Source organism: Nerophis lumbriciformis, linkage group LG09 (assembly GCF_033978685.3).
Source record: "Nerophis lumbriciformis linkage group LG09, RoL_Nlum_v2.1, whole genome shotgun sequence".
Taxonomy (NCBI): domain Eukaryota; kingdom Metazoa; phylum Chordata; class Actinopteri; order Syngnathiformes; family Syngnathidae; genus Nerophis; species Nerophis lumbriciformis.
The window spans coordinates 8150001-8163050 of NC_084556.2; the positions used below are offsets into that span (position 1 = coordinate 8150001).

At 36.1% G+C, this 13050-nt stretch overlaps 1 long non-coding RNA gene across 1 annotated transcript in view; it reads right to left on the minus strand.

Moving 5' to 3' along the window:
- Positions 1–13050, minus strand: part of LOC133607162 (uncharacterized) — an 81684-nt gene extending 68634 nt beyond the window's left edge. The window contains exons 1-2 of the long non-coding RNA XR_012050591.1: positions 12428–13050; positions 6160–6349 (exon numbers count right to left, since the gene is read on the minus strand). This is a non-coding gene — a long non-coding RNA (uncharacterized lncRNA). The remainder of the gene's footprint in view (positions 1–6159; positions 6350–12427) is intronic.

Here is a 13050-nt window from a genome sequence, read left to right on the forward strand (position 1 = left end):
TTGGTCTTCATGTCATTTTATGGAATCAAGGAAATGCATTTTTCTTGTCAGTAAAAAAAGGAATAAAAAAACTTTATTGCTGTTATCGAGCTTGATGGCTTAGTTTGCATTAAATGAGATTATCAGTCAAATGTAACAAAGGCCTGTGGTCTTATTCCAAGGTGATTGTGATGAAGTGAGATAGACGTCTTCCTGGCGGACAGAAGTAGGGGAAACAAACTATTGGATGTGGCGCAAACATGCCAGGAAACGGTGACTTAATCCAACGGCAAACATTGAGATAAAAACCACAATATGTTTTTAAATGCTTCCAGTGGAGAAATATTTATATTTTACATTCGGGCGATCCCGTGTGGACGACGTTGACTGAGGATGTGTAGTAAACAACATCAAGCTGATGTCACGATGATGTCATACGGAAATGATAGAAATTTATCTGGGAGTAATTATATCAAGATGGAAGACATTGTTAGATGTAAGCCTTTAATCTTCTTCTAATCATCCAAAGCAGGGTTCGCCAAACTAAGATTTTGATATTTTGCCTCAGATAGATTCTCTGTGTTGTGACGATACAGTTACTTTTCGTTTTAAAATCATGTAAAAAAAACTTGAATTTAAGTTGGGAAAATATAGATTTTGTTTAAAATTGAAAAAAGGTGTAATGAAGCCTTTTTATAACTTACATTAGAATACAAATGTGTAGGACAGGGATTTTCAAACCACCATGGTACGCGGGCTCTGTCTTGTGGTACGCCAAAGAATCACTTGATTAAAGTACAGTGTTTTATTTTCCTAACTTGTTGAAAAAAGTGTAAGAGCCACTGGTGTAGGAATTTCAAAGGCATTATTTTCCTTGTTAATTGGCGGCAGTGTTGCCTTACCTTCCCCCTCGCCCTCTGAAACCAAACAGCCTTTAATTGATTGATGACGACCTTTTTTTTGCCTCACTAATAGGAAATTGGTATGCTTTCGCTTTCAAAAGCATCCAACGTGCATACAAATGAGATACACAATGACAAAATAATGGTGAATATTATCGAGCATAAAGAACTAACTGACCAATTTTCACCCCTCAAAAAAGTGTGAAATCCGCACTTTCGATTTTTGTGAATTATGATTTCATTCTTTTACGTAGAATGCATAAAATAACATTTAGTTTCACTTTATTTAGTCACAAGTTAAAGTAATTTTTTTTTTGCATATTTAATTTTTCTAAGGATCTTTATAAATTACACCTGTGACATTTTTTAATTTAACTTTGTCCTAATTGTGCTGATCTGGGCTTTTATTGGGTTTGATTTGTTGTCATTGTTTTTATATACTTTTTGCACTGAATCACAGTCTATTCCAGTGATTCTCAAACTTGTTTCACCAAGTACCACCCCAGAAAACATTTGGCTCTCCAAGTACCACCATAATGACCAACATTACAATACAGTAGCGTAGTAGGCCTAAATATTCATTATAAACAAGGCAAATGTTTATGTATTTAACATTTTGGCCACTGTAACTTTACATACGGTTTGAAGAGTACCACTGTGTTTGGATATTTATTTAAGTTATTCTTTGGCGTACCACTAGATAGAGCAGTTTGAGAATCACTGGTCTATTCTATTTTTCTTGTTATTCTATTTTCTTTTTTAATATTGCTATTACCCAATGCTAATTATAACCTACTTTATTATATAATATTCTTTATCAAATATGTACATACTATCATTCTTATCATTGGGCTAAATCTGAGTTGAGTTGAGTTGAGTTTGAATTTATTTCGAACATGCAAGCATACAACATGATACATCACAATCTCCAGTTTCTCTTTTCAACATATTCGAAAAGGAGTAAGAAGAAGCAGAGCTTATTTAATCCTATCCCTTTTCTTTTACATAACAGTTGCTAAAACTTTTGTTCACTTCCTGTTCTCAATTTATTCACAATATACTCCATAAGTAATCACAATACAAATAAGTAAATAAATAATAATTGGTGAAGTAAGTTACATTTCATATGATGAGATAAGTAAGATTATTTTGAGAGTGAAAGAATGAAAGAATGGATGAATTAAATAAATTCAGAATGTTTATCATGGTTCTTCTTCTTTGTACTTTGTAAACACTTTAAGTTTGAAGAGTTTCTTGAAGTGGATCATATTAGTACATTGTTTGATTGCTTTGCTTAATCCATTCCATAATTTAATTCCACATACTGAAGGTCTTAAGTGCTGTACGTGCGTACAAATGTTTTAAATTACATTTCTCTCTAAGATTATATTTCTCCTCTTTTATTGAGAATAATTGTTGTATATTCTTGGGTAGCAGGTTATAGTTTGCTTTGTGTATAATTTTAGCTGTTTGCAAATTCACTATGTCGTGGAATTTCAGTATCTTTGATTCAATAAATAAAGGATTTGTATGTTCTCTATATCCAACATTATGTATTATTCTAACTGATCTTTTTTGTAACACCGTTAATGAATGAAGTGTACTTTTGTAATTATTTCCCCATATTTCTACACAGTAACTCAGATATGGTAACACTAGTGAGCAGTAGAGAATATGAAGTGGTTTTTTGTCTAGAACATGTTTTGCTTTATTCATTATTGACGTGTTTCTTGCTACTTTATGTTACATATTTTTTACGTGAGATTTACAGTTCACGACATGCATCCTGATTTAATTACTACCAAGCACATATAATAACACCACAATGTTAAAATATTACAAGAAAACAACTTACCAAAATAATTTATGCATATTTTTGCACAAATTTGTATGTTCCAGATCGCGGAAGTGTGTGTTTATTTGTGATAAAGAGATTTGGCGCATGTTTTGTGATATTAAAGCATACCATTGTTCATAATCGGTGTTGTAGTGCGTATCATACATATGTAAAATGTGGTTTAATATTTGTATGTAACATGTACAAAATATAAAACCAAATATCATGATCATATTTTTTTTAATTTATTTTTAACCAATTAATATTGAAAAAAATTATAAAAATATATATACAATTATAAAAATAAAAAAATTAAGTATGACACTATCACTTGTAACTTAGGATGTAATAATAATAAAATTACCAATTAATTAATTAGATTACTAATGATAGTAATTTAGCTGCATAGCTGTACTTTATTTCATTTCATTTATACATTTTATTTAATTCAAAATGACAAATTCATTGAATTTGATTAATCATATAAACATGTATTGTAGTCAGCTTGATATATATATAATACACAGAGTTTTGTACATGCTGTATGTATGTAAAAAATGTAGTTATACAGTGTAATATTTCCCAATAGGGAAAATGTGCAAGTGCAGGATCAGAAATGTAATAGTTGGTATGTCGGTCATACATTATACATATGCATGACCGACATACATATGTAAAATGTAGTTGAATATTTATATGTATACAGTATATGTAAAATATCTAAGTATAATGTAAAAAATTAATGAATACAAATTAATACATTAGTATATTATTTCAAATGCCAAAATAGACTAATGTAATTCAATTTTTAAAATGTGTATTACACATACTGTATGCAATTTAATATTCAAAAAAATATTGTCAGTATATTGGAAAGTCTATGTTAAATGAGTAAAAAGTTATTAATTTCTGTTTAATTAGTGGTAAAAATGTGGTGTGATTGAAAAAGTTATATTTACATTGTGATATTCGAAGTAGAATAATGTCAAGACTGACGTTATTCACCTGCACGTGTTTCCTCGAAGGAATGTCCAACTCTCTTCACTTCCCGGCATTTGGCCTCGGTTATTTAAAAAGTGGGAATAAGCACCGGGTTCTAACTCAGCCATCTTGGCGACAGGAAGTACGACTCCTTCTCATGCAAATGAGGCACAAACCAAATTACGGCTTGTCACGCTGCATAAAGTGACGACCGGCTGGACACTCCACAGCGGTGTGTGGCCAGACGGGATGAAAGGACGAGATGACGACGGCGACGGTTGGGGGGGATGAAGGCTAATTTATTTATGTATCGTTGCCTATAGGTGGAAGCACCTTGCAGAAGGACGTTATGACAAAAAAAGTCACATGTCACACTTGCGATTTTATTTTGGGACGTATACATGGCGTCTAATGTATGGCAGAGGTCATGTGTTAGAAGCCCCGCCATAAAAAAAGGCCCGAGGGGCAGCGAGGGGAGGAAAGAGAAGAAAGCAGGAGGAGGGCGGCAACAGAGGAGGCGTCTGTTTTTCCTCAGCGGGCGAAACTGCAGAGCGAAGTCGACACGTGAAAGCCGGGGGAATGAGAAAATGGTGCGGAGGGGAGCCGGATCGCGCCTCGGGCCCCGGCTCCCAGAAAGACCCCGCGGCAGGCACCGTTTTCCGGGTGGCTCCAATCAGCTGATCAGCTGGAGCAGACGGGCTCGGTTGTACTGTAACACCTCCATACAGTAAACTCCAGACAGGGACTAGTCCTTCTATCATTCACGACCAGTTTGAGGGCTTTTGGGTCAGATTAGGGGGCAACAAATCAAAGTAATACTTTTCTAATTGAGTCATTTCTACCATTCTGCATAAAGAAGCAGTCAACATTTGAAGTACAGTCTTGCGTTTGGCTAACTTTGCTGCTTGTTCAATATTGACTATTTGCCCACTTTTATTTTGAAAATGTTCCTTTAATAAAGGTGTTTGAAAAGCGTCCTCTAAAGTGGACATTTGTTCTGGTCTTTTTCTTTGATCAGATAAAAAAATATCCCTGTTATTGTAAACAGTCAACATGCACACATTAAGTCACATGTATGTTTGTTTGCTTCTTTATTCACATCAACGCCTTTTTACACACTATCAGTGTATTAGCCTTGTTTTGACTAATATTGTAGGGTTTGGGTTGTCAAATGTGTTTAAAAATGTCTTACACATAATAAATAAGCATTTAACATGCACAGTCTATGAATAAAAACATGCCTAAATGCTGTATTATTTGTATTAAAACTGTCAGAAATAAGATGTTATACCATCGTTTAGTCACATTTTATAGTTATCAATCAATCAAACTTTTGTTGTATAGCACTTTTCACGCACAGGCAAGTTGCGACACAAGTGCTTTACACTTAAACACCCACCCACATGCACGACACACTAAAAATATTACACACGGAATGGCACAAAAAGATGACAAAAAAACACCACCTTGGAGGCGTCCGCACTGGAGAATAACTAACAATTAACGTTGTAGCCTTTATTTTAAATTATATGTAAAAATAAAATATAAATAATAAATTAATAAAAACATAAAATAGTTAACTATTGGTAATAATAGTAGCACTAAGTATATAAAATAAAAAAATTACAGAATAAAAATTAAGAACCAAAGAAGAGTTTAAAATGATCAGTAAAAATATTGATTAAAAAGATCTGCTCCTAATCTTTAAAAAAAATATATAAATAGCTATTCTATATTTTAAAAGTACTTATTTATAATTTTTGTACATGCAAACAAAAAGTGTGTAAAAAGGCTGTGATGTAAATAAAATAGCAAACAAACATACATGTGACTTAATGTGTGCATGTTGACTGTTTACAATAACATGCAAACATCCTAATAGGAAGTCTCAATTACTGTATATGATATATATGATATATATATATATATATAAATATATATATATATATACAGTATAGTGTATTAATTAATAGTATGAACAAAATATGTTAACTTGTGTCACTTCCTTTGCATGTTTTATTCAAAACCTATAATAAAAAATATAATGAATATAAATATAATAGTCTAATTAATACATTAACAATTTTTCATTTTTTTAATCAAATTTTAATGAATAGAATTATTTTTAATACCCTTTGAAAATTGTCCACTTTCCACTTTTCAAATTGTGTGGAAATTAATATTATATTGAAATGTACACATATATTAAATATAAATATAATAATATAATTAATGCATTAACAATTAAAAATAAATATTTTAGTAATTAGAATTCCTTTTTAATACACATTGGATGTAATTTCTTAAATTATGTTGAAATTAATATTTTATTTAAATGATACATATAGCAATACATGTTTTATACGTGATTGTATGCATGTTGCTCTTCGTGATGTTATCTTTTAGCTTCTTTTGATAATGGCGACACTCCATTTATTTCCACGAGATGCAACAGCGTACCTCACAGCCCAAGACGGACGTCAAGTCGTCCTCGTCGACAGGCGGTGATGTCATCTCCGTCGGAGGGGCCGGTGGTGGTGGGAGGAGAAAGGGGAAGGGGGGGGGAGCGGGGAGTCCACTGGCACCAGCAGGGCTTAGTCCAGATTGACCCCCAGCCTCTCATCTCTCGTTTCCCACATGAAGAAGTGACCTGGGCAACCACAAAGCACTCACAGTCAGATTTATGTCCGCAGAATTACGCCCGGCAATTGCGCAGCCGACCAAACCTCAGGTGTAATTTAAAGGAGTCTCTCTTATCTTTACAAGTATTTTAACCTAGAAATCCACGCTAATTTATACGCAACATTATCAGCGCGCCGCACATGCTAGGCTGAGTCTCTTCCCACGCTGAAGAGCGCTTTACTTTCCCGGAGAAAGTATTTTTGACAGAAATAAAGAAAGTTGCGCAAAATGGGAGCTGTATACTTTTGTTATGGAACAGCTTTTTGCTTATTTAAAAAAAATAAAATGCTGGTAGAAAATGGATGGATGGATGGCTATCTCAATTAGTAGATTTTGTTGAATGTACAATAGCTAGCTTCAAATCCAGTATACAAGATAAGCTTTATTAAAATTCTTACACTAGAATATAAACACCGGTTTTCAAGTTATTAAAAGACAAAGGAAACATTAACTTTACAAATGTAATAACTTAAAGGTAAAAGTATTTATTCTGAACTATACTACAGAACTGGTGGTACAACGTTAGCGTGACGCAGTTAGCCATAGTTTATTTTACCAGAATTGAGTAAAAGATACAAACCCTGTTTCCATATGAGTTGGGAAATTGTGTTAGATATAAATATAAACGGAATACAATGATTTGCAAATCCTTTTCAACCCATATTCAATTGAATGCACTACAAAGACAAGATATTTGATGTTCAAACTCATAAACTTTTTTTTTTTTTGCAAATAATAATTAACTTAGAATCTCATGGCTGCAACACATGCCAAAGTAGTTGGGAAGGGCATGTTCGCCACTGTGTTGCATCACCTTTTCTTTTAACAACACTCGAACGACTTATGTGTGAAATTATTAACACATTACCGTAAAATATCAAATAATATTATTTAGCTCATTCACGTAAGAGACTAGACATATAAGATTGCATGGGATTTAGCGATTAGGAGTGACAGATTGTTTGGTAAACGTATAGCATGTTCTATATGTTGTAGTTATTTGAATGACTCTTACCATAATATGTTACGTTAACATACCAGGCACGTTCTCAGTTGGTTATCTATGAGTCATATAACGTACACTTATTCAGCCTGTTGTTCACTATTCTTTATTTATTTTAAATTGCCTTTCAAATGTCTATTCTTGGTGTTGGGTTTTATCAAACAAATTTCCCCCAAAAATGCGACTTATACTCCAGTGCGACTTATATATGTTCTTTTCCTTCTTTATTATGCATTTTCGGCCGGTTCGAATTATACTCCGGAGCGACTTATACTCCGAAAAATACGGTACGTAAAATAATGTATTCGTAATCCACTGGATACTACACAACTGTTGTTGCCACGTTAGCTCGAAGAACGTAGCGACTCCCCGCTCCCCTCAAAATGTAGTAATAGTTGACATCTCAGCTCAAGAACTGATAAAAGTTGAAGTTACGAGAGAGAATATTTGTTTGTATGATATGATTTTAATCCTTCATCACAAGTGGTCCATAACTAGCAAAAAACAAAAACATCCATGCTAGCCAGAACTAGGCGACAAAAAGGATCAAGCCCTTTTTCGCTAACTCAGGGATCTTCAATGTTATCCAGGCCAAGCACCCCCAAACTGATGGTGAGGTGGAATAGTGACCCCCTTACTTATATATCCTGTATATTATTGTGATTGTGTTTTGAATTAAACTGGTCCTGAAGGTAACTTGTTATTGTGCAATACTTGCGGCGCTAATTGCTAGCTGACAACTCCTCCGCTAATCATTTCCCGAAAAGTAGCGTGCTGATCAATAGCTGGTAGCTTGCCTCGCTAATCTCTCTTTCATTGGCAATTCGAGCGCTAATCGCCAGCTACTCTAAATGCTAACAGGAATGTCAATGTTAGCGTTAACGCACTTTTTGTGTCTTTTTACGCATTGAAATCAGAAAGGACGCGCATTTCCGGGACGCAGACTTTTTTTTCCAACCCTGCCTTCTCCGGGTCGAAACTCCGGTTTGCTTGCTTTTTTTTTATCGATTAGCGCTTTCCGCCCGTGTTTTGTTTTGTTTATATTTGCCGGTGTTGTGCCAAAATGTGATTGCCTGCCAAAAATGGATTTCCTTCGCAGGAGAGCGCACCGCTCGCTAAACCTGCATTGCTTGGCTTCATCTGTCCACAGCGCATTACTAGGTATAAGACAAACACGTTATCTTCGTGGTTACTGTAACGTTACGTGTTTGACATTATTCAAGCCTTTATCGTGTCCGGAAAATGACAGTTTGCCTTTTTTGTGGTATTAATGAGATTTAAAGGACTGTTGTTAGTCCCCTGTTGATGTGATAAAACTTCTTTCTTGTTTGGAAGATACATACAATTGTAACTGTAATTTTTGTATGCACAAAATAAATATTTATAAAGTGTTTGGATGTATTCATTTATTTAAAGTTTTTAATTAAATGTAATATTGCCTCACAAAAAGTGATTCATCGTAATATTTTGATATTTCCACATCGCATATGTATGCGCGCATATTTTGAATGCATGGATATTTTACTAGAATACAATTATGGGCATTAAATACATCAAAATCAGGTACCTACTGTACTGTTTACTTGTTGAAATACCCTTCAAATCAATTTTTGGCAGCAGCACAATGGTCGTTTGGGTACATTTTAGCTTTGTAAAGGGCGTTTTAACAAGTAAACAATACAGTACAGGGGCGGTATAGCTCGGTTGGTAGAGCGGCCGTGCCAGCAACTTGAGGGTTGCAGGTTCGATCCCCGCTTCCGCCATCCTAGTCACTGCTGTTGTGTCCTTGGGCAAGACACTTTACCCACCTGCTCCCTGCTCCCGGTGCCACCCACACTGGTTTAAATGTAACTTAGATATTGGGGTTCACTATGTAAAGCGCTTTGAGTCACTAGAGAAAAGCGCTATAGAAATATAATTCACTTCACTTCACAGTATGTACTTGATTTTGATATATTTAATGCCCATAAGGGTATTCTAGTAAAATATGCAGAGATGAGATGTGTCAGTGGTCCACATCAGTCAGAGAACTTTGATTTTGAGGCGGCAGCGGTAAAGTTTAGATCCATGAAGGAAAGAAGAACGTGAATGAATGTTTATAATTAAATACATTTACAAATGCATAAAAATTTATTTTCTTTTGTATTATTTTTTTAAATGAATTAAGTATCGTTTATGACAATTTTTTTGTAAAAGAATATAGAATGTGAGATATACCAGAATAATGCATACATTTATCTTTTTTTTTTTTTAAACGGTTACAAAAAAGCGGGACCCCAAACATTTACTGTGGGACCCCATTTTTATGACTTGATGGGGTTCCTGGGACCCCATTTTGAAAATTCATACCGCCAACACTGAATATAATAACATTTATTAATTCGTGGACCCGCTGTTGAAGACCTCTCTGACAGCACGGTTTATCTCAGAACGAAAAAACAGCCAAGGTGTGAGAGGGATACTATGCTAGCTGGTCCAGGGTTTCACACGCTGCCATGACATCCTGAGCCTGATACGAGTGTAAAGGTCATCAGCTAACAATGGGCTCTACAGTTACAAAGCATCCAATCAGAGCTGGCGGTCGCCATGATAAGCATCCAATCTGAGTCGGAAAAGCTTGTCACGGCATTCCACGGACCGTGTTGGCCAGGACACGGGGCTGCTGCTGCGACAAGGCTATTTGTGGGACCCTTTCGAGATAAAACTGAAACTGGAACAACACAGAGAGCAATCAAGCAGTTGCCCGATTGGTTAGAACAGGGGTTGGCAACCCGCGGCTCCGGAGCCGCATGCGGCTCTTTGATCACTCTGATGCGGCTCAGTTGCATACTTGCCGACCCCCCCGATTTTCCCGGGAAACTTCCGGATTTCAGTGCCTCTCGCAGGAAACTCCCGGGATTAATATTCTCCGATTTTCACCCTTACAATAATAATAAGGGCGTGCCATGATGGTACAGCATTTAGCGCCCTCTACAATCTGTATAAACAGCGTGCCAGCCCAGCCCAGCCCCTTGTTACTGTATATGCATCTTCTGCTTTAGTAAGTGACAGCAAGGCATACTTGATCAACAGCTACACAGGTTACACTGACGGTGGCCATATAAAACAAGTTTAACACTCTTACTAATAATGCGCCACACTTTGAACCAAAACCAAACAAGAATGACAAACACATTTCGGGAGAACATCTGCACCTTAACACAACAGAACAAATACCCAGAATCCCATGCAGCCCTGACTCTTTCGGGCTACATTATACACCCCTGCCCCCACCCCAACCCTGCTCCCTCACACATCAACCTCCCCCCCTGTGCGTCGGTTGAGGTGGGCGGGGTTTGGTAGCGGGGGTGTATAATGTAGCCCGGAAGAGTTAGGGCTGCATGGGATTCTGGGTATTTGTTCTGTTGTGTTACAGTGCAGATGTTCTTCCGAAATGTGTTTGTCATTCTTGTTTGGTGTGGGTTCACAGTGTGGCGCATTATTAGTAAGAGTGTTAAAGTTTTTTATACCGCCACCGTCAGTGTAACCTGTGTGGTTGTTGACCAAGTATGCCTTGCTGTCACTTACGTGAGCAAGCAGAAGCCCCATGCAACGTGTGGCTGGGCCGGCACGCTGGTTATAGTGGGCGCTAAATGCTGTACCATCACGGCACGTTTGAGAGAACAGTTGCCCTGAAATTCGTAGTCTGCCGGAAAAATCGGGAGGGTTGACATGTATGACGCTGTCAAGCGCCATTCGTATAAAACCCGCGGGCCGCGTTAACATTCAATTTTCATATTAAGGTGTGAGCCGCGTGTCTGAGACCCTTGGTTTATACATAGCACAAAGCAAAAAAATTTGTATGCAGTGTTATTTCATTTTAAATTTCAAAAGATTTGTGTGGCTCCTATTGTTTTCTTTAATTTGTGAAACTGGTCAAAATGGCTCTTTTACTGGTAAAGGTTGCCGATCCCTGGGTTAGAAAAAAAATTGTCCGCCATCAAGCAAAACGTCGTTGGAGGGACACGGCCGGGATTTGGCAACTAAGTCATTGATCATTTGTCTAACGATTGTAAAATTTTAAGCATACACAGTACAGGCCAAAAGTTCGGACACAACTTCTCATTTCAATGCGTTTTCTATATTTTCATGACTATCTACATTGTAGGTTGTCACTGAAGGCATCAAAACTATGACACCTGTGAAGTGAAAACCATTTCAGGTGACTACCTCTTGAAGCTCATCGAGAGAATGCCAAGAGTGTGCAAAGCAGTAATCAGAGCAGATGGTGGCTATTTAGAAGAAACTAGAATACAAAACATGTTTTCAGTTATTTCACATTTTTTTGTTAAGTACATAACATGTGTTCATTCATAGATTTGATGCCCTAAATAGTCATGAAATTAAAGAAAACCCATTAAATGAGAAGGTGTGTCCAAACTTTTGGCCTGTACTGTATGTATTAAGTGCATACTAGCATGTCTTCCAAAAACGTTTGAGCAATACACAAATCATTAGATACATCGTTTTGTCCCACCATTTTTCACGTTGAATGGAAAAAGACGGAACAGTAATAGTGTTACGAGTAGTTTTACTTCAGAAATGTTATGAAAACAATATGTCATAACCCCCTAAACCAGGGGTCGGCAACACAAAATGTTGAAAGAGCCATATTGGATTAAAAGTAAAATGTGTCTGGAGCCGCAAACAATTACAAGCCTTATATAAGTCTTATAATAAAGGCAACAAATTATGTAAATATCTATATTAGCTATTTTAGCCTACTATCTAAATGCTGCAGGCGGACACAAAGCTTCGTTGACAAAAACATTTAAAGGTAATAGTTATTCTACACATTTTTACAACATTACAACAATAATAATCAAATACACATAGGACATAATTAAAGGAAATTAAATATACCGACAAACGGGGCATAATGATGTAATATGTACATACAGCTAGCATAAATAGCATGTTAGCATCGATTAGCTTGCAGTCAAGCACTGACCAAATATGCCTGATTAGCACTCCACACAAGTCAATAACGTCAACAAAGCTCACCTTTGTGCATTCACGCACAGCATAACAAGTTTGGTGGACAAAATTCGACAAAAAAGGAGTGGCATGAAACACGTCTTTCTGTGGGAGCGTCAAAGAACGTAGTACATGTAATCAAACTAAGGTGAGTTCAGGGACCGTCGAAATTAGTAGGACAGATGGCTCTCGCCAAATCAGTGAAGCATGCTTGATATAAACAGTGGGATTTCTAACAATTAAGAAGGTTTGTATCATGTTTGTCCTCCTACAGAAACCATATTAAAACAAAAAACATATTTTTTCCCCTCATCTTTTTCGATTTTCATACATTTTTTAAAAAGCTCCGGGGATCCACTAAGGTGGCGCTAAAGATCTGAACAAAGACATTATTATTTACAGCAAATGATGTCATTAAATTTGAGTTTGAATTTGGTGCTTCATTAGCATAACAAAGTTGTGGTGTTACAACGTATTTTTTCACAAAAACATTTTTAGTGGACTCTTCTACTTTTACTGGAAAACGGGCATTTGTGCGCTACTTAGTAAACATTTTTAATATGGAAACAATATTTTTGAACCTCCTGAAACCAAAGAACCCTTAAATTCCCACAAATGATAGCGTGTTAACTTTTGCATATAGGTCGACA